This window comes from Canis lupus, chromosome 5 (assembly GCF_003254725.2).
Source record: "Canis lupus dingo isolate Sandy chromosome 5, ASM325472v2, whole genome shotgun sequence".
NCBI lineage: Eukaryota > Metazoa > Chordata > Mammalia > Carnivora > Canidae > Canis > Canis lupus.
In genome coordinates, this window is record NC_064247.1 from 64236548 (window position 1) to 64260680 (window position 24133).

General features: G+C 45.4%; 1 protein-coding gene across 9 annotated transcripts in view; it reads left to right on the forward strand.

The window, feature by feature from the left end:
• ANKRD11 (ankyrin repeat domain containing 11) overlaps positions 1-24133 on the forward strand; it is a 190509-nt gene that overhangs the window by 57356 nt on the left and 109020 nt on the right. For all 9 annotated transcript variants that reach the window (XM_049110586.1, XM_025427118.3, XM_025427121.3 and 6 more), the window contains one exon: positions 17051-17130. The gene's annotated coding sequence lies outside the window, so the exon portion shown is untranslated. The remainder of the gene's footprint in view (positions 1-17050; positions 17131-24133) is intronic.

Consider the following 24133-nt stretch of genomic DNA (forward strand, 5'->3'; position numbering starts at 1 on the left):
GTGAGACTATCCCAGGACCCCAGGATCCCACCCTGAGCTGAAGGCAGATGCTCAACCACTGAGCCACTCAGGCTCCCCCTTCCTTTCAAAGATTTTATTTGAGAGAGTGAGCGAGAGAGCAGGAGCAGAGGGAGGGGCAATAGAGGAGAAGCCCACCCCCCCCCCCCGCCCGCCATGTTTCTAACAGCATTTGCCCACTTGTGTCTCTGTCACATTTTGATAATTTTTGCAATATTTCAAAACTTTTTCATGTTTTTTTCTTGTGGTGATCTGTGATCAGTAGTCTTTGATCTTACTGTTGTGATTGTTTTGGGGTGTCAGAAACCGTACCCATAGAAGTTGGTGAACTTAATTGATAAATGCTGTGTGTGTTCTGACAGCTCCACCAACCCGCCTGTCCCCCATCTCTCTCCCTCTCCTTAGGCATTCTTATTTCCTGAGACACAATAATATTGAAATTAGCCCAGTAAATAGCTACAATGGCCCCTAAAGGTTTAAGTGAGAGGAAGAATCTCCTATGTCTCATTTTGGATAAAAAGCTAGAAATGACTAAGCCTAGTTAGAAAGGCATGTCAAAAGACAAGATGGGTCAAAAACAGCTTTTTGCACCAAACAGTTAAGTGTTGAATGCAAAGTAGAAGTTCCTGAAGGAAATTAAAATTGCCACTCTGGTGAACACACAAATGATAGGAAAGCAAAACAGCCTTATTGCTGATAGGAGAACGTTTTAGTGGTCTGGATAAAAGCTTGAATCAGCCACTACATTCCCATAAGGTAGAGCCTAGTCCAGGGCAAGGCCCTGACTCTTGGGTTCCCTGAAGGTGGAGGGAGGTGAGGAAGTTGCAGATGGAGGTAAAGTTTAAACCTAGGAGAGGCTGGTTCATGAGGTCTAAGGAAAGAAGCTGTCTCTGTAACATAAAAGCACATGGTGATGTAGAAGAAAGTGCATATGCTGATGTAGAAGCTACAGCAAGTGATGTAGAAGATCCTGGGGAACATCTCTGTAACAAAAGTGCATGGTGATGTAGAAAGTGCTGATGTAGAAGCTTCAGCAAGTGGTATAGAAGATCCTGGGGGAGATCATTGCTGAAGGTGGCTACACTGAACAGATTTCCACGGTTGACAAAATAGCCTTCTTTGGAAGAAGATGCTATCTAGGACTGTCACAGCTAGAGGGGAGGTCAGTGCCTGGTTTCCAAGCTTCAGAGGACAGGCTGACTTTCTTGTGAGGGGCTAATACAGCTGGTGACTTGAAGTTGAAGCCAGTGCTCATTGACCATTCCCCAAATCCTGGGGCCTTTAGGAGCTGTACTCTATAAATGGAACAGTGAAATCTGGATGACAGCACATCTGTTTACAACATGGTTTACTGAATAGTTTAAGCCCACTGTTGAGACCTGCTGCTCAGAAAAAAAAATTCCTTTCAGAAATATTACTGCTCATTGACAGTACACCTGGTCATCCATGAGCTCTGATGGGGATGGGCAGCAAGATAAATGTTTTCATGGATTTTGAGCGATTCAAGATTTGAGTGGGGGAAGTAGCTGCAGATGTGGTGGAAACAGGAGAACTAGAATTAGAAATGGAGCCTGAAGATGGGCCCGAATTGCTGCAACCTTGTGATAAAACTTGAACAGATGAAAAGTTGCTTCTAATGAGGGAGGAAAGAAAGTGATTTCTTGAGATGGAATCTACTTCTGGTGGTGTCTCTGTGAAGATTGTTGAAACGACAGCATAGGATTTAGAATATTGAATAAACTGAATTGATAAAGCAGGAAGGTTTGAGAGGATGGACTCTAATTTTGTAAGTTCTATGGTGGGTAAAATGTCATAAAACAGCATTGTCTGCCACAGAGAAATCATCTGTGAAAGGAAGAGTCATTTGATGCATTATGATAATATTCTGTTGTGAGGGGCACTTGGGTCGGAAGAGCATGCAGCGCAACTCTTGATCTCGAGGTTAGTAGAGGTTACTAAAATAAATAATAAAAAAAATGTAATCTGTTGTGATACTTACCATTAAGATGACTAGAAAACACTCTTCCACTCGATGAGTGAAATATGAATCCTTTTGAAGGGACTGTGCCAACTTGTAGGACAGTGTCTTCCAAACTGTGCATCGTGACCCATTAGTTCTTGGTTAAGCAATTTTTCCCTATCCTGAGGACATAAAGATAGCTTCCTGTGCTTTCTGAAAGTTATATACTTTTGCCTTTAATCTATCCCACATTGGTTTTTGTGTATGGTGTGAAATAAGGAGTGTTCACAGTTTCCCAGGTAGGTAGCAGTTGGCCAGTTGGCCAGGCCTCATCTACTGAGTAGAGTGCTCTTTGCTAGCTGACCTGCAGTGCAACCTGTCCTGAACCATGTCTCCTGCTGTGCTTGAAGTGTGTCAGGACTCTTCAGCCCATCCATCCTTGTGACACTGTCACCTGTCTTCATTATATGTTATAACTGATTGTTGCTGGTATCCAGAAATGCAGTTGCATTGTGTATATTCCTTTTACGTGTTGTGTCCAAGAACTTCTTTTTCTACAGATGAGAAAATTAAGGATGTTACAGGCTGTAAAAATGTATGCAAGTCATTGCCAGTAAATACAGTGGCAGGGTTAGAATTTTGGCCCCAGCCATCAGAGTCTGTGGTCTCTGGTCTTAGCTTGCTTCATGTTGACCTTCAGGAAAGTACACAGGCCACAGCACGATGGTGCAGTGCTGTGGCAGATTGCAGGAGGGTACAGAGGGCACAGAGGGGAAGTGAATGTACTGGAGGCATGGAGGTGTGGCCAGGACAGGGAGTTGGGGAGGCCTGGGTCTGAGTGTGTGACCTTGACACGCCAGCTGGATACACCCTTGTTGGAGGTGTGTCGAGGGAGTGGGGATCTCATGAGAGATGCCAGACTTGAGGTACAAGATTTGGGGGGCTGTTTGAGGGTTGGGGAGGAATAAAGAGCAGGAGGAGGAAGAGGTGTAGGTGAAGTCCACAGCATGGAGCAGGGGTGCTGCAGGAGGCCAGTGCCAGCCTCTGTGGCCCTACTGGTTGTTGCAAACGTCAGAGGGAAGGAATCAGGTGTTGAAGGCAAAACTGTGTTCCATTTTTTTGGTGTATAGTTGAAAGATTTTCTGCAGCCTTTCACTTTTATTCTCTGTTGTGGGATAGATTGATAAGCATTTTCTTTAGGTCATGGAATAAGAGTTGTGTCCTGTCTCCCACTCAATTTATAAATGGACAGTTCTTTAGGAAAAAAATATTTGACCAGTGTTTTTTATTTTTCATTTCATTTCATTCCATTCCATTCCATTTATTTATTTATTTATGATTTTTTATTTATTCATGAGAGACAGAGAGGCAGAGACACAGGCAGAGGGAGAAGCAGGCTCCTCGCAGGGAGCCCAATGTGGGACTTGATCAAAGGACCTCGGGATCATGCCCTGAACCGAAGGCAGATGCTCAATGGCTGAGCCGCCCAGGCATCCCTGTATTTTATTTTTTTCTAAAGATTTTATTTACTTAGAAGGAGAGAAAGAGAGAGTGCGCGAGCGTGCACGAGCAGGAGGAGGAACAGACTCCCCACTGAGCAGGACCCGGGATCATGGCCCGAGCTGAAGGCAGACGCTTCACCCACTGAGCCACCCAGGCGCCCCTCTAATTATATTACTGTTTTGAAAATGGTAACACGCAAGTTGAGTTAGGTTTGGGTAGGTGTTCGTTTTGTTGATAGTACTCTTTTCTTGGGAGTCACCTTTCAGGAGATTGGGGGCAAGAACTCAGTTTACCCACTATTACCATCTTTGGTTTAAATGAAATTACTTTGAGCTTCCCCACTTTCCATTCCTCTCCTCCCCATCTCTTTTAAGATATGATTAATAAGGGACATCTGGGTGGCTTGGCGGTTGAGCGTCTGCCTTTGGCTCAGGGCGTGATCTGAGATTGAGTACCACATCGGGCTCCCTGCATGGAGCCTGCCTCTGTCTCTGCCTCTCTCCTCTCTCTCTCTCTCTCTCTCTCTCTCTCTCTGTCTCATGAAGAAATAAAATCTTAAAAAAAATTTGATTAATAAATGTGCATTACATTCAGAATTTTGTTCAGTTAGTCCACCTAAGGGTAAAACATAACTTCTTTTTAAAGGAGTACTATTATTTAACTCTTATTTCGGGATGTCACAATTGACAATTTGCTAATTACTTAAGATAATTATAATCATTTCATTGAAACAAATATGTGGTCAGTGTTGTCTCATTTGCAAGTATCCTACACTTAGTTGTCAGTGTTGAAAATAATTCTTTGTTCTACTTCTGAAGGGAGTCCACTGATAGGAATACTCTGATGGTAGTAGCTCTAGAAAGAAGGCTTGGGCTGCCCTGAAGCTCATGCATCTGGGTCTCAATTTCAGTCCCTCCCTTTCAGCTGCTTTAGTTTTAGACTCTTGCTCGGTGACTGTCCTGCTCTGTTCTCTCTTAACACCCAAGGCAGCCATTATCTGAGGTTCCTGTTTAATACTTATTGCTAGAAAGCTGTATCTTTTTCTTTTTTCTTTTTTTAATATTTTATTTATTTATTCATGAGAGACACAGAGAGAGGCAGAGACACAGGCAGAGGGAGAAGCAGGCTCCATGCAGGGAGCCTGATGCAGGACTCAATCCCAAGATCCCTGGATCACGCCCTGGGCCGAAGGCAGATGCTCAACCACTGAGCCACCCAGGTGCCCCGCTGTATCTTTTTCTATTGAAATTTCTCTTGTTAATGAGGATTTATCTAACAGGGAAGAAACTTGAATTTTCATGTTTTAATAGAAGAAAAATTTACTTTTCAAAATGGAAAATTTCCTCCTTTGCTTTCGGTGTCTCCTGTTTATTTGGTGGGAGGGTATGTGTGGATGTGCCAGTGTCTCTCTGCTTGGCAGCAAAACACATCATTGTAACAGTTTAGCTGTGTTAGAACACAGTTGTCCTTCAGGAAATTTGAGGAGATTTGTACATGAAGAGCATTGCTAGTGTATTGAATTAAATATAGAAATTGAAGGGAGACAGACACATTATTCCTTGAACTGACAGCACTGAAAGCATGTTGGTTTTTGGAAGGGGTGATGAACTGTGAGTTGGTTGGTGGACACTGGGCTCTCAGCAGATGTCCTGTCTTGAACATGAATCGGCACACTTTGTGCACACCTGAGAGTTTACCTGCACCTCCCCTGCAGCTCCTTCATTCTTGCACATTGCTGCAATCTTCAGGATGAGAACCTCCCCAAACCCTGGTAGATAACTCCCACATTAATGATCACCAGAATCTGGAAGATTTTTGATTCTACTCCTCAGAAATCATGTATGTGGTGCAGCCGTATGAGTCTGATTTTGCCTGTTCACGTTCCGACCTTGAATACAGAAGGGTTTGATCCTGTCCTGCAGAGCAGATTTGGGCTGAGGAGACCTCTGTCATGGGATTTGGGGGGCAGCCTGGTCAGTAGACCAGCAGCCTGTGCCTTCACGTTGTCATGTGAACTTGCGGGCACCCCGCTGGGGGAATGCTGGCCCCTCCTACGCCCTGCTACTCCTGCCTTACAGGGCTTCTGTGGGATCTTGTCATTTCTCTGGCCTCTTCCTCAAACGAGGCCTCTTCAACTTATTTTGGAGGGAAGGGTAACAAGAATTCTCAAGTTTAAGGGACAGTGTTTTCTGGTGATTGTTTCCACAACTGCATAATTGGGGGTTTGGGTCAGAAAGTGGGATGAGATCAGTGATTATGTATTAGATGTGCTTGGGATACATTTCACAAAAATAACATTTTACCATCCTCACCCCTGGGCACACGGACTGAAGTATCTCTGGGGTGGAGACACAAAGGAGACAAATAATGGTGGTTTCTGTCTTTGGGACTTAGCAAATGCCTCCTGTGCAGCTGCATTCTGCCTCGGCTGCCTGTTGGCCTGTTTGAAGTTTGGGCTGTTGGTTTCCATCTAGTGAGTAGGACAGGGCAGTGGGGGTCTTAAATCCTGGGAAGCTTCTGTGTTTGGAGGCCAGGTCCTGTGTGGGTCTCTCCCCTCAGCCACTGTGGGTGGAGGAAAAAGAGCCAGGGAGTGGTGCTGCCCCGGGTGTAGCCTGTTCATTTATGGGGCTCTTTCCCCAGTTTGTTCCTGTGCTGTCCTTGCAGGCTGAGCACCTGCCCACCTCACTTGTCTCTGTCTCTTTCCCTCGTGGCTCCTTGAGGGGGCTCTGAACTTGAGAGCTTCATCTCACTTGAACTGGAACTAGTGAGTTGTATTTCTTTTCCATTTAGTAGTAATATATTTTGAGAGCTTTGTAGATAGCAGTAGGGTGGAGGGAACCTTGCACACAGAGGTGTTTCTGCACTGTCAGGAAGTGGTAACTCTGGAAAGGAGAAGATGGAGACATATAGAAGTGAACTGATTTATAGATGATGCAGAATCAGAGAACTCTGAGGAACCAGCTGTGTCAGAATGAATTATCTGGATGTCGGGGTGACCAGGCACGGCCACTCACTCAGCTGGATCTTACAGTGAAATGTTCTGGATGGGAAGCCTTCTTCCTTTTTGTATTCTTAATTTCTCATTGATTTTGTCTGTCAACTGTGTTTATTTGAGATGAATTTTCATGTGTGTCAAAGAATGTGTGTGAGCTGCCTGGAATGGGCACAGATTCTGATGCAAAGGGTAGAAGCCTGTTGTGGCCCTGCTCCCCTGGGAGGCAGCCTTGCTTCCAGCTTAACAGTTTACCAGCAGATTATGTGTCCTGAGAGCTCTGAAGGCAGGCTTTCCTCTACAGTGGGTCTTGGGTTTGTGTATGTGCTGTGAGACCTGAGTGTAGTATTGGGCCTCAGTGCTTAATGGTCATGCTGCAGCATGAATCGGAGGGGCATTTGGGGAAGGTTTCCTAGGATGGCAGCATGATATAAAAAGCTGGAACAGTACCTGTCCACTCTAGGAAAGCTGGAGAATACTGGCAGTGTCAGGAAGTCAGGACTAAGGTATGATGCTGAGGGATGAACAGGGACTTGCCCAGGTACAGAGGGGAGGAGGGAGCTTCCTCTGAGTGAAACACTTTGTTTTCCAGAAACTGGGAGGTGTTTGAAATTGCTGAGGAGGCAGCCCAGGACAGCATCATTCAAAGCCTGTGTTCCTGTGGCTTTCCATTAGCGGGTTGCCACACTGATGGGTTGTGAGATCTACTTGGTGGGCGGCACCCACTTTAAAAACCAGCCACAACCAACAGGCAGCCTAGGATGTAGTAGAAAACACTGGGGTGCTTTGCACAGAGTGAGGGCAGTGTTGTCTTAGGAAGCCTTACCTTCACTTGTGTATTTGCATGTGTGTGTGTCTTGGATCATGATGTAAAATATCTCTTACTCTGGGTTTGAAATTTGAAGAGTAGCATAGTCCTCGTTAGCCCAGTCCCTCTACCCCATACCAGGCTCGAGAGATGAGAATCAGACATGCCAAGTTCACTTCTCAGCAATATGGTGAATGGGTTGGTTGGTGTGTTTGATTGGAGGTAGAGATAATGAAGTCATGATAACATAAGTGAAAAAATAATGGAGATTCTGCTCATTTAGGAGGAGTTAGGGCAGTAAGGAGGAGAGTGTGTTCAGAAGCTGGAATTGACAGAACTTGTCAGATGGCTTTTGATCATGAGAGAGAAAGGGACAACAGGTTTCTGGCTTGGAGGATTTCTAGACAATGGTACTCTAAACCAGGGCAGAAAATACAGCAGTCACAATCAAGGTAGAGGTCCACGTGTGCAAGGTATGTGTGGCTGCAGGTGTGTCTCTTACATAGTTGGACTTTGTGAGTTCACTGGGGAACTCTGAGTTGGAGAAATGGGAGGGATCTAACAGCATGGTTATTAGAGGCAGATAAGATTGCCCAGAGCGAGCATGTAGGAAATGCCATTTAAGGAGGAAGTGGAGGAGGGAGATCTAGCTTGTGGAACAAAGTGGAAGTAGAGTCAGCAAGAGAAGCTAAGACTGCCCGAGAGAACCCTGGGGAAGGGGGTCAGTGGTAGGGTGATGCTGCTGAGAGGCTGGGTGGGGGGGTTAGCATCAGCTACATTCTGGAGTAGATGGAGGATGAACAGAAACTGGCCTGGGTGTTGAAGGTGTGAGTGAGGTCCTCATAGGTGCTGGCATGATGTCAATATTTCAGGTTGTGGAGGACTCTCTCCAGGAGCTGTGAAGGCATGGCAGGTGCCTGGTGTGTGTGATAGCACTACAGCCCCAAGTGTGATCCTAATTTTGAGGCATATGATTCAGACTTTCAGAACCTGATTTCTTACCCCTTCCTGTTACGGGAGGGTTGTCATGAGGGTTAGTGAGGTGCTCGGGGGACATCACAGAGGTTAGTGGTGGGGACCTGCAGGGGCTGGTTGGGGCCACCATCCTGTGCCACAACCTTTCCAGACATTGAAATGCCTCAGAGCTCATGCAGACAACACAGAAGTGCAGCTGTCTGTGGGGTCGCATGTCCTCCGGCCAGCTTGCTTTTGTCTTCTGTACTTCATTGTTGCTACTTGAGAATCTGTAAAAACAGTTCCTAACCAGGAAGCAGACTTAAAGTGGGGGTTCCTGGAATTAGAGATTGTGTTGAAGGTGACATGAACTCTGCGGGCCAGGAAGGCTTTGCTGAAAACCTTGGATGGGGCTCTAAGGACTTGCTGGTGTGTGGCTTCTTGTTGCTGTTCCTCACCCACTCCTAGCAGGTGCAGGGCCTCCATTTGTGATGGGAGAGAAAGTCGAGGTGCGTAAGTACAGTCATCACAAACTAACAGGATGGTTTCCAGGGAGGAATTGGAAAAGATATATAAAGAGTAAATTCCCTTTTGTTTGTTTTAAGAAAGCAACTGAGTTGGTTCTGGGGATATTCCTTTCATTCCTGTTGGCTGGGCATCAGGAGATATACTGCTTCAAGGTACTGGACACACCCCACAGGGCTGGGTGGGGTAGGGCTTGCAGTGCAGAGCACCTGATAATAAGTCATTTGTCCCACACACACTTCCTGAGCTTTGTCCTCTTGACAGGACACACTCAGCAGAATGCTGGAATGTCACAGCTCAGACTTGCCTGCTTCTGCTTCAGTTCTTGGGGGCTGGAAGTCCTTCTTTACCGCCCTCCCCCCTTACATTGTTTCATTTTATTTTATTTTATTTTATTTTATTTTATTTTATTTTATTTTATTTTATTTTTTTAAAGATTTTTTATTTACTCATTTATGATAGAGAGAGAGAGAGAGAGGCAGAGGGAGAAGCAGGCTCCATGCTGGGAGCCCGACATGGGACTCGATCCCGGGACTCCAGGATCGCGCCCTGGGCCAAAGGCAGGCGCCAAACCGTTGAGCCACCCAGGGATCCCCTTCATTGCATTTTAGAGGTTAAACTGTACAAAGTACTGCTGTGGGTTCATATTCTCAATGAAAAGAGTACATTTAGGGAAAAGGGAGTATTTTTAAAAAGATTTTAAGTAATCTGTATACCCAGCGTGCCACTAGAACTCATAACCTGGAGATCAAGAGTGGCATGCTCTACCTTCTGATCTAGCCAGGCACCCTGAAAGGGGTGTATTCTTAAGGGAAACAATGTTATGTTTCACGCTGAGGAATCTTAAACTTTTATAATTTAAAGTGGTTTAGGGATTCTCAAATCTTAATCTCTTTGTTTTATAGGGTGATAGTCTGAGGGATGTTTCTCTAGTACTTGAAAAATCACCCTTTTAGGGAAAAAAAAAAAAGACCCTGGAAAACTTTTGTAGTTCTGTGAGTTGCAGTAGATAGGATGTTGAAAGGAAAGCATTTATAATTCTGTCAGAATCTGTCAATCTCTTTGGGGAGTGCTGCCATCTTAACATTAGGTCCTGGGGTTATGAACATGGGATTTTTTTCCTCTTATGTAGATCTTCTTGAGTTTGTTTCAGCAGTATGTTGTAGTTTTCAATGTGCAAGTTTTCCACCTCTTTCGGGTAAATGTATCCATAAATACTTCATTCTTTTTGATGTTGTTGTAAACGGTGTTGCCCTATTTCCTTTTTAGATTTTTCATTGATAGTGATTAGAAATACAACCAAATTTTGTATATTGATCTTATATCCTGTAACCTTGCTCGCTTTGCTCATTTATTTGCTCCAACAGTGTCTTGTATATCCTTTCGGTTTTATATTCCTTTTTTCAAAGTGAGTTTTCTAGCTGGACAGCCTTCTTGAGTTCAAGCTTACGCTGTGTCTGCTGGAGGGTGGCTTTGGGTTTCCCATCTGTGTACCTGGTGTGGTTGGCTCGTCTCTTCTCTTAAGCTCTGTCACTGCAAAGAGCACTTGTGTGAAATAAGGGGAGCTCTGTCTGATTCTGAGTTGCTGTTTAACAGAAGGGAAGCTGGTACCCAGTGTCCTGTAGTCTGTCCTCAGGTTGTTCATTTTGTAGCAATAGAGCAGATAAGTGTTGTGTGAGATTGCAAATAAATCAGCAATCGTTTTGTTGGAGCTTCACACCAATGAAGTGGAACAGTAACCGCCCTGATTCCTGTTATCTTTGTATTTCCAGTGCCCCTGGCCCCATCATAAAATGGTGAGGTCAGCAATGCATTCCAAAAGACGAGCAGATAACAGCATATTCATGTTTCTTTTGAGTTTTGCCCTTAGAGCATGATGCTGATTTGGAATTCCATGACTTTGCTAAGAGCTGGAGGTACTGGTACTATTTCCTGATGTAGACCCTCAGAAAAGTTGTTTGATGCCCTTGTTAATCAGGATTTCAATGTGTGTGTGTGTGTGTGTGTGTGTGTGCGCGCGCACACACATGTGTGCATCGTCTTGAGGGTGCTGAGGAGCCTGTGGACTTGCTCTTGAGAGTCAGCACTGGGTGATGGGTTGGTGGTGGAATCTGGATTACTTCTGCCGGGGATGAGACAGCTAGTTTGGCCCACCCCAGCCCTGTCCATTTGCTGTGGTTGTGAGGGGCCTATTTTCAAGGCATGTTCCCAGTACTTTCTCTGGTTTGATTTCATGCTTCTATCCTCCTGATTTTCAAGAATTTCCCAGTCTCTGGTCTACAGAATTTCCCTTTTCTGATTTCCTTTATGGCTTTGTATCTGTTTATTTAAAAAACTCATTTTCTGTCATTTCCTTGGATTTAGCAGTGTGAGTTTCAGACTGTTCTCCCTGGACCTTGGTGAGTTGGGATGTGGTGTTGATTACTGCCTGCACCATTGTCCAGAGCTGAGGGCGTGGGGGCAAACCACCTACTTTGTTTGCATTCTGCATTGATTCACTTTGCACTTTCTTCTGATAAGGGATGTAAAGAGAATTGTCCTGGGACATCAGTTTTTTTCTGTTTCTTTCTTCCCTTGTTCTGCATCTGAACCGAGGACGGAAGCTCTGTGAGGGGCATTCCTTTTCCTAGTGGTGTCTTGGCCAACCTTACCTTTGTATCTGCCATCTGCTAAGTGCTTTCATTACTTTGAGCTGGCTCTGACTACCAATCTAGCAAATAAGGCAGTAACAAATAGCACCCATCCTAAAGCAAAAAATCCTAGTGGTCCCCCTGCTTGTTTCCTGGAAGGCAGTCAAGGCCAGGCCGATAGCCCCAACCTGAGATGGCAGGTGGCGCTGGCCCCACAGCAGAGTGAAGCGGGAGACGCCATCAGGGGAGTATGTTGGTAGCTCTGAGTATAGGTAGAATTCAGTTTGTCCTACCTGCCCTGAAGGAGAACTTTAAAATAGGTAAGGCCAGATCTGAGGGCTGTGTCCTACTTAAGTTCTCCAAGGTTACATTTTAAGAATGTAATGAATTTTTTTTTTTTGGTAAATATATTATTTATGTATTTTAGAGAGAGAGAGAGAGAGAGAGAACGAGCATGAGGAGAGTGAGGGGCAGAGGGATGAGTAGACTTCCTGCTGAGTGCAGAGTCTGACTCTGGGGCTGAATCCCAAGACCTCAAGATCATGATCTAAGCTGAAGTCAGACGCTTCCCCAACTAAGCCACTCGGGTACCCCCATTTTAAGAAGATTTTTTTAACCTGTAAGGAGAACTCCATGTGCCTTTTAATTCATGTGTCCAACTTCAGGGACAGTGACTGACTCTGGAGCCAGTGCTGGCCCCACCGTTTCACATGGGACCCCTTGCAGGGCCTCAGACCTCTCATCTATAGCCTTGGTTATAAGGATCTCTACTTTAGGGAGTTGTGAGGTTTAAGTGAACTGAGCTAATACTAGGTCAGACCATATGAAATGGCCAATCTTAGACTTAAAAAAAAAATTGAGATCATTGTAGATTCATAATGCTGTAAGAAAATACAGAGCGATCCCTTGTATGCTTTGCCTGGTTTCTTTCCTGGTAACATTTTCAGAACTGCAGTATGCTGTCACAGCCAAGACGTTATAGGGACATGGTCCACAGGTCTGAGACGCCCCCGTTTTCCTGGATGGTGGATGCACATCGCCACCGGGATCCTCCTGCTCTCCATTTATAACCACACCTGCGATCCTGGCAACCCCTGATCTGTCCTTCCCTTCTAGAGTTTTGTCACCTGAGAATGTCCTATAAATGGAGCTGTGTGAATGTAACCTGCGGGGAGTGTCTGTCTGTCTTTGCTCCGCATGGTTCTGTCTGTCCATGTCTGTCCAAGTCCTTGCTGTGTGTCAGTAGCTCTTTCCTTCTCATTGCTGTGTACCTACCATTCTGTGCTGTGCGTGGACCACACTTTAACCCTTCACCCACTGAAGGACATCTGGGCTGACTCTAGATTTTGGTAGTTACGAATAAAACTGCTGTGAACACTTTGGGGAGATTTTGTTGGGCCGTATTTGACCCCCCAGAGATGGTGGTCCTTAATAGCTCAATGTGGTCCCCAGAAGGCACTTGAGGGCTCCACTGTGAGTGCAGCAGGACATTGCCATCTCTGTGAATGTGTTTGAATCAACCTGGAAAGTGTATACTTAATAGGAAAGCCACAGCACCGCATAGGTCCCTGAAGAGCCAGCCTGTGCTCCCCTGCTCACAGCCGTTCATGGGAGGAGCACGCTGCTGCTTGTCTGTGCACAGCAGGCAAGGAAGATATAGGAACCCACCAGGTCCTGCGGCTGTTTAGGGGTGAGCAGCACCCAGGACTCTGGCATCATTAAATTGTTCAATCAACCAGGGCATGTGGGTGCTTGCTCTGTACTGGTTTGAGTTTACACTCTCCTGTTCAGCCTGAGGTCTACATGGACTGTGGTTGATGGTGTGTTTTTGTTGTCGATTGTGTTTTAATCCCATGGGCAAAGGCCTGTGCAGTAAGATGATGCCTTTGCTGATTTGGATTCCTGGGCATTTAGGACATTTGGAAAGGTGGTAAAGGGAGGGGGCTGAAGGAGCCTTCGGCAGTGTGCAGTACTTTAAATCCAGAATGAAAATCAGTAATTTGGAGAAAGGCTGTGTGGGCCAACTGAAGATAGTGGGATTACTTTGGTATTGGTTGGATTGTATCAACATAGGTTTAAAAAAATTTGATCATCTTATGCTAATCAGAAATAATGGTTAGTAATTATAGGTCTTTCATTGATAAAAATTGAAGCAAATTAAATACAGTTCACGTTAAGTAAAATTTTCTAAAACTTGGGGTTACCTTGGAGAAGGATGACTCTCTGTGGTAAAAAAGCATTTAGTAATTTTGGACTCAGAGAAAACTCCTGAAGTAGTAAAATCTGTCCAGGGTCCTTACAAGTTATGACTCTGTGCTGGGGACAGTGATGTAATCCCTGGTTCTTCAGAGGCAGCTTGTCTCTCGTCCCGTAGCAGAGAAAGGAAGGCTGGCCAGTATGACGCAGAGGCAAGAGGAAGTCTGGTTAATGTGAATAGCACAGTATTTCTTGATTTTGTGTGTGTGTGTGTGTGTGTGTGGCTCTAAATACTGTCTATCTACCAGTTAATTAACATACCGTTTACTATTTTCAGATGTAGAACTCAGTGATTCCTTGATCCATATATCACCCAGTGCTCCTCACAACCAGTGTTATCCCTTCATCCCCATCGTCTGTCCGTCCATTGTGCTCCCCACCCCACCTCGACACCGTTAGTAGGTTCTCTACAGTTAAGACTCTTACTGTTGGTCTGCCTCCATCTTTTTACCACCCCCCCCCCATGATTGTTTTGTTTAGTTTCTTAAATTCCACATATGAATGAAATTCTATGGCATTTGTCTTTCTCTGACTGACTTACTTCACTCAGCATAATGCCCTCTAGCTCCATCACGAGAGCACATGAACAAGGGGGCCGCAATGGGAGAGGGAGATGCAAACTCCCACTGGGCTCCGTCCCAGGACCCGGACCGGTACCTGAGCCAGAGGCAGACACTTACCTGACTGACCACCCATGTGCTCTGCAAGGTTTTGTTTTTCTGTGGTTTTTTATTTTTATTTTTTAATTTTTTAAAAAATATTTTACTTATTTATTCATGAGAGACAGAAAGAGGGAGAGGCAGAGAGAGACACAGGCAGAGGGAGGAGCAGGCCCCACGCAGGGAGCCCAACATGGGACTCGATCCCAGGTCTCCAGGATCACACCCTGGGCTGAAGGCAGGCGCTAAACTGCTGAGCCACCCAGGGATCCCCATCTGTGGTTTTTTAAAAAGCTTTTTCTTGGGCAGCCCCGTGGCTCAGTGGTTTAGCACAGCCTTCAGCCCAGAGCGTGATCCTGGAGACCCGGGATCGAGTCCCACGTCGGGCTCCCTGCGTGGAGCCTGCTTCTCCCTCTGCCTGTGTCTCTGCCTCTCTGTCTTTCATGAATAAATAAATAAATAAAATCTTTAAAAAAATAAATAAAAAGCTTTTTCTCTACCCCTCATATAGTACCCAGCTCATTATAGGAATTGGTGAGATATGAAAGAGTAGAAAGATAAATTTAAAATCTTGTACTGCTACCCTATTCAGAGATAACCACCATTAATGTTAAAAGTATTTCCTAGTTTTTCTCAAAAACCTGTGTTGTTTTTCATAATGCATCAGACTTCCTCAGCACTTGTGATTATTGTCCTATCCATATTGCCAGTCCCATTGGTGTGAAAACATCTCCCTGTTGTTTTAGATAGATTCTTGGCAAGGCCATATGTCAGGGTGGCCTTGCCCTCAGATGTGGGTAGGCAGCTGCCCCATCTGTTGATGCTTCCTCTGCCTCTCCTGGTGACTCTCCAGCTGTGCTGGACACTGGCTTTTCATGTCTCCACAGTCTTCACTGATCTCTTTATTTTTTGGCTGGGAACATGCTTTTTGAACTACGGTAACTGTAAAAGATGTGGTCCAGTGCATTTCTGTTTGAAAATGTAGCTTGATAATTGCATCGGTGGTTGTAGTTTTGATGTGAACGTGTATGCCACATGAAGCTTTTTTTGTGTCTTAGAACATTTCTTCAATGTGTATTCTCCAGAAATGAGGTTACTTTGTCAAAAAGCATAAATATTTTGGATGCTCTTAATTTGTCAGAAGTAATTTGGTTAATTACTAAAGTATTTTCCCTTAGAATAAAAAGACCTTTAGACCAGGATTTGGGAGACCTGGGCTCTCTTTCCAACCTGCCTTTAGTTCCTTGCATGACCACAGACAGCTAAACCTGATTTGGTTTCCTTATTTGTCAAGTAGCAGTTGGATTTATAGCACTGGTTCTCTGCCTAGATGGTTTTGCCCTTTGGGGGACTTGTGACAGGGCCTGGAGACGTTCTGGTTGTCACAACCTGCTTGGGGAAGTGTGCTGCTGGCATCTAGGGGGTGCAGGCCCAGGGCTGCTACTCAGCATCCTCTTCCAGGGCCCGGGAGACAGAGGATGGCCTAGTCTTAAGTGTCAGGGCTGTTGAGTGTGAGAAACCTTGGGTTAGGAACAAGTTTTCTTCAAAGTTGTAATGGTGGATAGTATGCTGTATTCCTAGTGTGGACATTCATCATGCATTCTGTATTTTCTCTTACTGTCTTTATAAGAAAATCGAAAAGCTTAACCACATACTTGTTGCTTTTCAATAAAACCAAGTACTGTGTTTTGGAAGCTGCTTTCTTTCTGTGTTGTGTTTAATAATCCTTGAAGTTCATGCTGGCTTTGAAAAATCTAGTACAGGAATACAGGGACAGAAGTACTTTGCTCTGTCTTTGCAAACACACAGCCACCTGCAAGCACAGGTCAGGAGACCAGGTAGATAGATGTTGGGAGAACTGAGGGACCCTGCTTGCTGTGGGCACCGTGTCTGGGAGCCTTCTCCCTGCCTCCTGTCCATGAGTATGATTGCCCTACTGACTGGACCTGTGATGTGCTTGGAGATGGAAGCAAGTCTGATGTTTTGATGGGGTTCTGGGAAAAGGGTCACGAACAAAAATTTTTTTTTTCTTTCTTGTGACTGGCTTGTTATATTCTTGAAAATCTCAGAGCTCTCCTAGGAGGTCACACAGTGTTATTACTCAGCCAGTTTTCTTCGTGATGCTCGTCTTACTGGCAAGGCCACAGTGGCCACTTGGTTTACTTCCTATAGTGGGAGTCTCCAGGTGGGGGCAGAGTGGGGCAAGGGGTGGTGGGTGCTGCCAGAGAGGCAATTGCTGGGCCTTTGGAAGCCTGAGGGAGATTTCGGGCTTTCACGTGGGTGTGATAGAACATCCATGAGGCAGGATGGGTAACTTTGACAAAGGCTTCATAATTGTGAGGTTTCTGTTGAGGTCCGTGGGAGAAGGAAGGTCTGTGAATGACCTCTTCAAGCCCCCAGTCCAGAAGCCTCATCTCCAGGGAGAGAAACAGGCCCACGGAGTGTTCTTTCCTTAGCCTGGCCCTTCTGGGTACTGCTTTCCAGGAAAAATTACCGAAAACTAATTCCCATTTGGATAGTGCCCTAAAGCAAATCATTAGGTGTGAGCCCTTTCATGGGCTTATTTTCCCTTTATAACCCAAATCAGCCAAGCACACATCTTAACAACTTTTTTTTGTTGTCCGTAGTTAAGTGAATTGAAGGAAGGGAGCAGCAGAGTGAATATTTGGTCCAGATGGAGAGACTGGAATTGGACAAAGTGACTGAGGGAAAAATGTATAAGCTAATTGTGCTCTCTCATTTCAGAATGTGCACAGCTCTGCTCTGGGACGCGCCTTGTTGGATGTAACAGTCTTCATCAGCATCGACTTTCAGCTATGGAATCGGTAAATATTTTATTGCACTGCCGTTCATATTTTGTTATATTCACTGCTTTGTGAAAAGGGGTAAGAAGATAATGCTAGACTTCCATGTTGGCTTCCTGGGGCTTGATTGTGCTAGCTGATTGTTCTGGATGTTGTCCTAGACTTCCTTTGGATGCCGGTGTGTCAGAGCAGTGGTGGTGAGCTGTGGGCTATTAAACAGCTCCCTGGTGTTCCAGTGGCAGGGTTCTGTAGAATCTAGGCCAGGAGCCTAGGCTGTGAAGGAAGTTTGTTTCTGCTCAAGCTCTCTATCTGATTGGCTCTACCGTGGAGGAGTCTGGACCCAGTACTATGTTTTGTGCTCTGTGCATATTGCACAAACATTTGGCATGGAGAAGAGATTTTCTAGTCTGAGAATTGTCCTCTTCCTCTGGGGGAAGCAGTGGAGGAGGCCTGGCTGTGCTCTCATCTGGTGTCCCGTGTGTCTGGGCAACTATTCGTGGGATTCTTAGGAGCTTGAGGCCAGCTTGTGTGGTTGGTGGGTAAAGAATGGGATCTTTTGCTAGGTTGCCCTGATTGCTTGCTTCCTCCTGGAAATTACTGGTAAATTTTTTGAGGGGTGGAGGAGCTGCTTCCTTAAGGACCCTGGTCTCAGGTCTCAGCAAGCATCTATTGCTCTAGAACAAAGTCCCTTCCTTGTGGGATATGTTGCATTGGTTGGCAGTTTATTTATTTATTTTTTTTTTAAACTTTATGTATTTTTTTAATAAATTTTTATTTATTTATGATAGTCACAGAGAGAGAGAGAGAGAGGCAGAGACACAGGCAGAGGGAGAAGCAGGCTCCATGCACCGGGAGCCTGACGTGGGATTCGATCCCGGGTCTCCAGGATCGCGCCCTGGGCCAAACAAAGGCAGGCGCTAAACCGCTGCACCACCCAGGGATCCCAGTTTATTTCTTTTAATAAGTACATTGATGATGATAGAAAACTCTTGATTCATTTTAGTTTTTCATACCTTGGTCAGGCATTAGTGTTTTAAAGCAGACAGTCCAAAGATGCATTATCCATTCTGTTTTGTTGTTCCTAGCAGACATGACAGAAACCTTTCCTGCTACATCCTTAGACGAGTGTCCTTAATCTAACAGAACCTGTCCTTTATCTCAGCCATCGCTGAATCAAGCCACTTAGAAGGTTCCTCTCGGTCTCTTTGACTTGACTGAGGTATTTCCTTGGGAATGGCGATAAGGTTTGACGGAATAGGAATCTTAGATGTCTCTGACAGTAGGCCTGGAATTGTCTTCTCTTAATCTGCGGGATGGTTAGTGGTTAGAAAGAAGCCAGTGCAGGTGTTGGTGATCAGGTGAGGTCGTTGGTGGGCTTTGTAGAAGAGTGCTCCCCTGTGTGGTTTTCCAGAACGTGCATGTGGATTCAGCTTGGTTGTCCTAGGCAGCGGGTCAGCCGTTGAGAGACTAGGTCCTAAAGAAAAGGACGTAGTGGGGTCAGAGAAAGAACTAAACCCACTCCCCACAGGAAGCTTACCTCTGCATTTGTTTGGAAACTGTAACATTGGTCCTAATTCATAATAAGGAAAAAGGAAGTGCTGCCTGAATTAGGTTCTAGTAAGCATTTGGTGATTCAAAATAATATATTTCCTGATTAAAGGAAAACAAGTTACTAGTGACTCTTTGCTGGCAGATTCTGGGGTCAGCCCAGTTGGTCTGATGGATTGAGAGCAATAGGTGCGTTAATCTTTAGAAGGTTTTCTAACATAGGAAGGACTAGCTTTTTTGACCACATCACAAAAATAACCCAAGGCATCTCATGCCATTTAATAGTTTTGGAAATCATAAATACTCAGATAATATATATTTTTTGAAGAGTTTATTTATTTATTCATGAGTGACCCAGAGAGAGAGGCAGAGACATAGGCAGAGGGAAAAGCAGGCTCCATGCAGGAAGCCTGATAATGGGACTCGATCCCGGGACTCCAGGATTTTGCCCTGAGCCAAAGGCAGACGCTCAACTGCTGAGCCACCCAGGCATCCCGATACTCACTTAATACTGATTATAATAGTCTTAAAAAAATCTAGTGTTTCGGTTGAATAAATACAAAGATTCTTATTAATGGTGAGGTCTCCTCTTAGGCCAGTGGCCCAAATGTGTTAGCAGGAAACAGGACTGCAGCAGTTGTGGGTGAGGTCTGCCCTTCATGACCGTTCCTGGAATCAAAAGGCAGAATCAGTCAATCTATCTGTCGTCTATCTATCTATTTAAAAGATTTTATTTATTTGAGAGAGAGCACGAGTTGAAGGCAGAGACAGAGGGAGAGGGAGCAGCAGCCTCCTTGCTGAGCAGAGAACCCAATATGGGGCTTGATTCCAAGACTCTGGGATCATGACCTGAACTACCCAGGTGCCCAAAAAGGCAGAATTTTAAAAATAGGATAATTTTGTGGACTCTAATAATTTTTCATTATTATTCACATTATTTTTAATTTTCATTTTGACTGCTTAATATGAGCCATTTAGATCAGATTTGAGACAGAGGTAGGCTTGGTAGGCCCTGTGAGTATTTCATCCTGTGCTCTTGTCTCCATCTTGAGAATTATTTAAGCACCCAGTTTGGATAGATTTTGGGCTGGCCCTGCCCTGAGATATTATTCCAGGTGTGGCTGTGTTACAGTATCCATAACAACCTGTGTGGGTTGGGTTGGCTGACCTGGCTCTCTTCAGTCCTGGGCTTCCCTGCTGTGACGGGGTAATGGTGACACCCATCTTAAAGATTTCTTCCAAGATTAAGTGGCACTGTTGATGGAAATAAAGCTCCATGAAAACCTAAACTTTAAAATTATAAGATTAATTTTAACCTTTCTTTAGCACAAAACTGTTTCATCTGACAGTTGGTGTGATTCTTGCTTTGTCAACATCTTGCTTGGTAGAGGTAGAGGGTCTCGACCTCTTCAGAGGAGTGCTGAGATTGACATGGCTCTTGGCAGGTCCCATCTCACCAGGAGCAGGTGAATGTGTGTACAAGAGAGTAAGAGCTGTCTGTCACCCAGCCCTGACCCCCGGTGGCATGTGAGTGTACACTCATGCTTGCTGGGAGACAGGAATTTTGGTGTTTCTAAAAACAAAACAGGTTCTGAAAGTAACATGTTGTAATGATAAAGGTAGTGTTTATATGAGTGGAGGTATAGATTTTATACTTGGACACCTCTATTTAAAATAGGAAAGTGGAGATGCCTGGGTGGCTCAGTAGTTGAGCATCTGCTTTTGGCTCAGGGCGTGGCTGCAGAGTCCTGGGATCGAGTTCTACATCGGGCTCTCCTCGAGGAGCCTGCTTCTCCCTCTGCCTCTCTCTGTGTCACTCATGAATAAATAAATAAAATCTTAAAAAAAAGAAAAAAGTAAATAAAATAGAAAAGTGGTTGCTTTTTGACCAGCTAAAACATTGAACTTGTAAGGCATAGTCTCAGGGTCCCTGGATATGATGCTGAGCTGGGTGCCCTGAGCAAGTGGTGCTCACTGTAGAGTGGTGTACATGGCTGGCACTTGGTCCTGCTTCCCTAAAAGCACAGGGACTGAAAGTCTTCCTGACAACAGAGTCAGGTGTCCCTCTGTCAACTATTGATGTGCTGGCGACACCAGGGATCCCACCTGAGCAGCAAGGTTGGAGGACGCCCCTCCTGACCTTGAATGTTTTTGCTATCTGGTATTGAAACGGAGAATCTCTTCCCAGCTCGTATGTTAGGAGTGGCAGTTCTTCCTGACCCAACCACCAGCCCGATGCTCATTGGCTGTTAGGTGCCCTTCATGGTCACAGCACATGTGGCTGCCAGGTGGGTTCCAGCTCCTGCTACTGCTGCCATACCTGTGGGCAATGCAGACTTGGATTTGCAGATTTTAAGGAACTTGTAGGTCCTGTTGCTGATTCATTTGCCTTTTTAACAAAGAGGTTTTGTAGGGTTCACAAATAGATAACAAAACGTACTTTGCTTCATTCTCAAAGAAATATGCATAGCTAATTGTGCCATAATTTACTGAATTTTTGAGTATAAGTTTTTATTGTATATTTAGAGTTCTAGGGGATATCCTTTGGCTACACCCCCTTAAACTATATAAAAAGTACAGAATGTTAGATCTCAGTAAAATGAGATTTCATTAAGTGTGTTTTTTTGGTTAATATGAAAATTAACAGTGTGTTCATACACTTTTCCCCCAGAAACTCTTGCTCTCCCCCAGCAGTGCTGGCCGACTGGTTGAACTTTGGTCTTCTTATTCCAGGGTACTTTGGAATGCTGGGACAATTCATGTACCTGGGACAGGGAGAGGGTTTGGAAAGTAGACAGATCAAAGCAGAAGGGGAAAGTCTGAGTCCACACCCACATCTGCACCCCGGCCAGGACTTCTGGCCGCCAGGGTCATTTCCCTCTGGATATTTCTAGCTGGAATGGGCCTCTGGGCTCAACCACACTGGGAAGGCAGGCATGTAGAGTTACCTGTTTGGGTTCCAGGAAGAGTTTTTGTGGTTCGTGATACCCCATTTATTATCAGTTGCTATCATTTTCCTTCCATTTTTAACTATGGAAATTCTTGTGGAGCCAGTGTTTATTTTTTAATACCATCAAATTTTAAAACCGGCTAAAGAGATTTCCTCTCTGTTTTGTATTTGAGGGTGAGGAGGAGTGCCTGGATCTCTCTTAGAGTGGGTACTCATAAGGTGAGCTGAACTTTTTTTCTGGAACACCACCTGTCTTCCCTTCCTCCTGTGCCTTGTGGAATATAAGGGGGTCCTGTAACACAGAGGGAAGGGGGCTCTGTGCAGCTTAGGGATGTCTGCTACAGGAATTTCCACCTGCAGCTCATCTGGATCTTGGTGAGAGGAAGAAGGAGGCAGGAGGGGCCATATCTGGAGAGGTGTCAGCTTGCTGGGCCTGACAAGAACTTTGTGTCTTCTCCACTCTAGAATAGGTATCTTGATTGTCACTTGCATTGCTGCTGGGGAGAAGAAATTTGGGATATCCTTTGTGTAAAATAAAGGGTGGTGGTGGGGTTTGAAATGTGCACTCTTCTGAGTTCAAGATTGCAGTGTTTGGTTTAGTGGGGTCAGTCTGTCCCTCTTTTTGATGCCACTGAGGGGCTTCCCCCACCCCCCCACCCCAGCAGTGCGAGGGATCCAGAGATGGAACAAAGAAAGTGCCAGCTTGGGCAGCAAGTTTGAAAAGAAAGCACAGCAGAGCAGGGTCCTGTCCCTGGACCTGTGATTGGACCAGCAAGTGCCAGAGGTGGGGGAGGGCAGGATCTGAGCTGCGTGGATGTGTGTGTGCACAGCTGCAGCTGCATTGCCAGCATCTAGTCCTGAGCCTTGGGCCAGGTGAGTCCCCCGTCTTGTTGCATCTCACTTTAAGGAAACTGAATGTGGAGAATAGAACGTGTTGACTTTGGCAATGGGCTCTGCCAGGACTTTGCTCGTCATGTGACCCAGTGTGTAAGGCTCTGCTTGCAAACACAAGTGCACTCTCCACACACGTGCATTTTCTTTCTTGATGCCGACCCGTCCATGTTCTCATCTGTAGCTCTGTGCCCCCTCCCTTTCCCGTTTAAGGTCAGAGTCCCCAGCCTTGGGCCTGGGTTACAGCACCTATGGGCTCAGAGAGCGTTCTGCATGGGCAAGAGCAGGAAAAGGGGGAAAGAAGGAAGGGAGACAATATTTTTCTTTTAAAGCTTTTGACTTTGTTGACCTTTTGTGAATGGATGGTTTGTGTTTTGGAAAATATACACTCTGGGGCCCTTGTCTGCCTCTGAGGGTGTTAGCACATAAAGACGAGAGCAGCAGCTATTTGGACCCTGGGTATTTTTGGAGGAAAGAAGGGTAGAACCAGAGCAGGGAGTGGAGGCAGTGTTTTTCTGCAGCTCTGGGCCTCGTAGGGGTACATGGCCTGCTGATGGCAGCCCCAGGTGGGCTGGCCCTCTGCACCTGCTCGGTGTGCCTGGAGGAGTCTCTCCGCCGTTGCCTTCCATGAGTCTTTTCCTCTTTTCATCTCCTGCATACAGTTAGCCTCTTTATAGTTTATTCTTGTTCAGCTTTAGTTAGTGGGAACCAGAGTTTTAAACATTGTATCCTAGTGGCTGACAAGATGCTGCCTTGGAGACAAGTGATCCCACGAGAATGTCATGTGGTGCTCAGGTGACCCATCCAGTTTCATGGTGAACCTATTTTATGTTAAACTTGCCCTATAGTATAATAGCAGATGTTATAAAGTTAGATTGAAGCTGAGAATCAAGCGGAAAGATGCCCATTTAGGTGTGACCAGATTTGATTAAAGAAACCTTAGAAAGCTCTAGGGTATTTTGGCCTGCTAATACTGTATTTTAAACCTCAGTGTTATAATTAAAACTTCCATTAACATAAAAACCAATTTTAATTCTTTTGAAAAGTTTACTGTCTAGCTCACCTCCTCCATGCACTGTCCACCCCCACGTTTCTTTGTGCTTTTGTGATTTCATAGGCATAGTGACTTACACAGGTCCATGGGAATGCTGGCTGTAGCTCACGGAGAAGGGATGGAGAAAGTTTAGAGGTGGCTGTCAGAGTGTTTGTGAATTGGGTACCACAGCCTGCTGGCTGGCCTAACCCCGGGACTGCAGAGCCAGTCTTTGGGCCTGAGTCCCCTAGAGACAGATGGATGGGTGGGTGGGGGGCAAACAAAGTTTTGTACTGGAGCCTGGGGTGGTGTAGCCAGAAAAACCATTTTGAGTGGTTTTTATAGGAAAAGCTATGATTGGGTGTATAGGCTCACATAACCTCCTTAAGCTGAAACCTCACTTAAAAAAAAAAAAAATCGGGATCCCTGGGTTGCGCAGCGGTTTAGCGCCTGCCTTTGGCCCAGGGCGCGATCCTGGAGACCCGGGATAGAATCCCACGTCGGGCTCCCGGTGCATGGAGCCTGCTTCTCCCTCTGCCTATGTCTCTGCCTCTCTCTCTCTCTCTCTCTCTCTCTCTCTCTCTCTCTGTGTGTGTGACTAT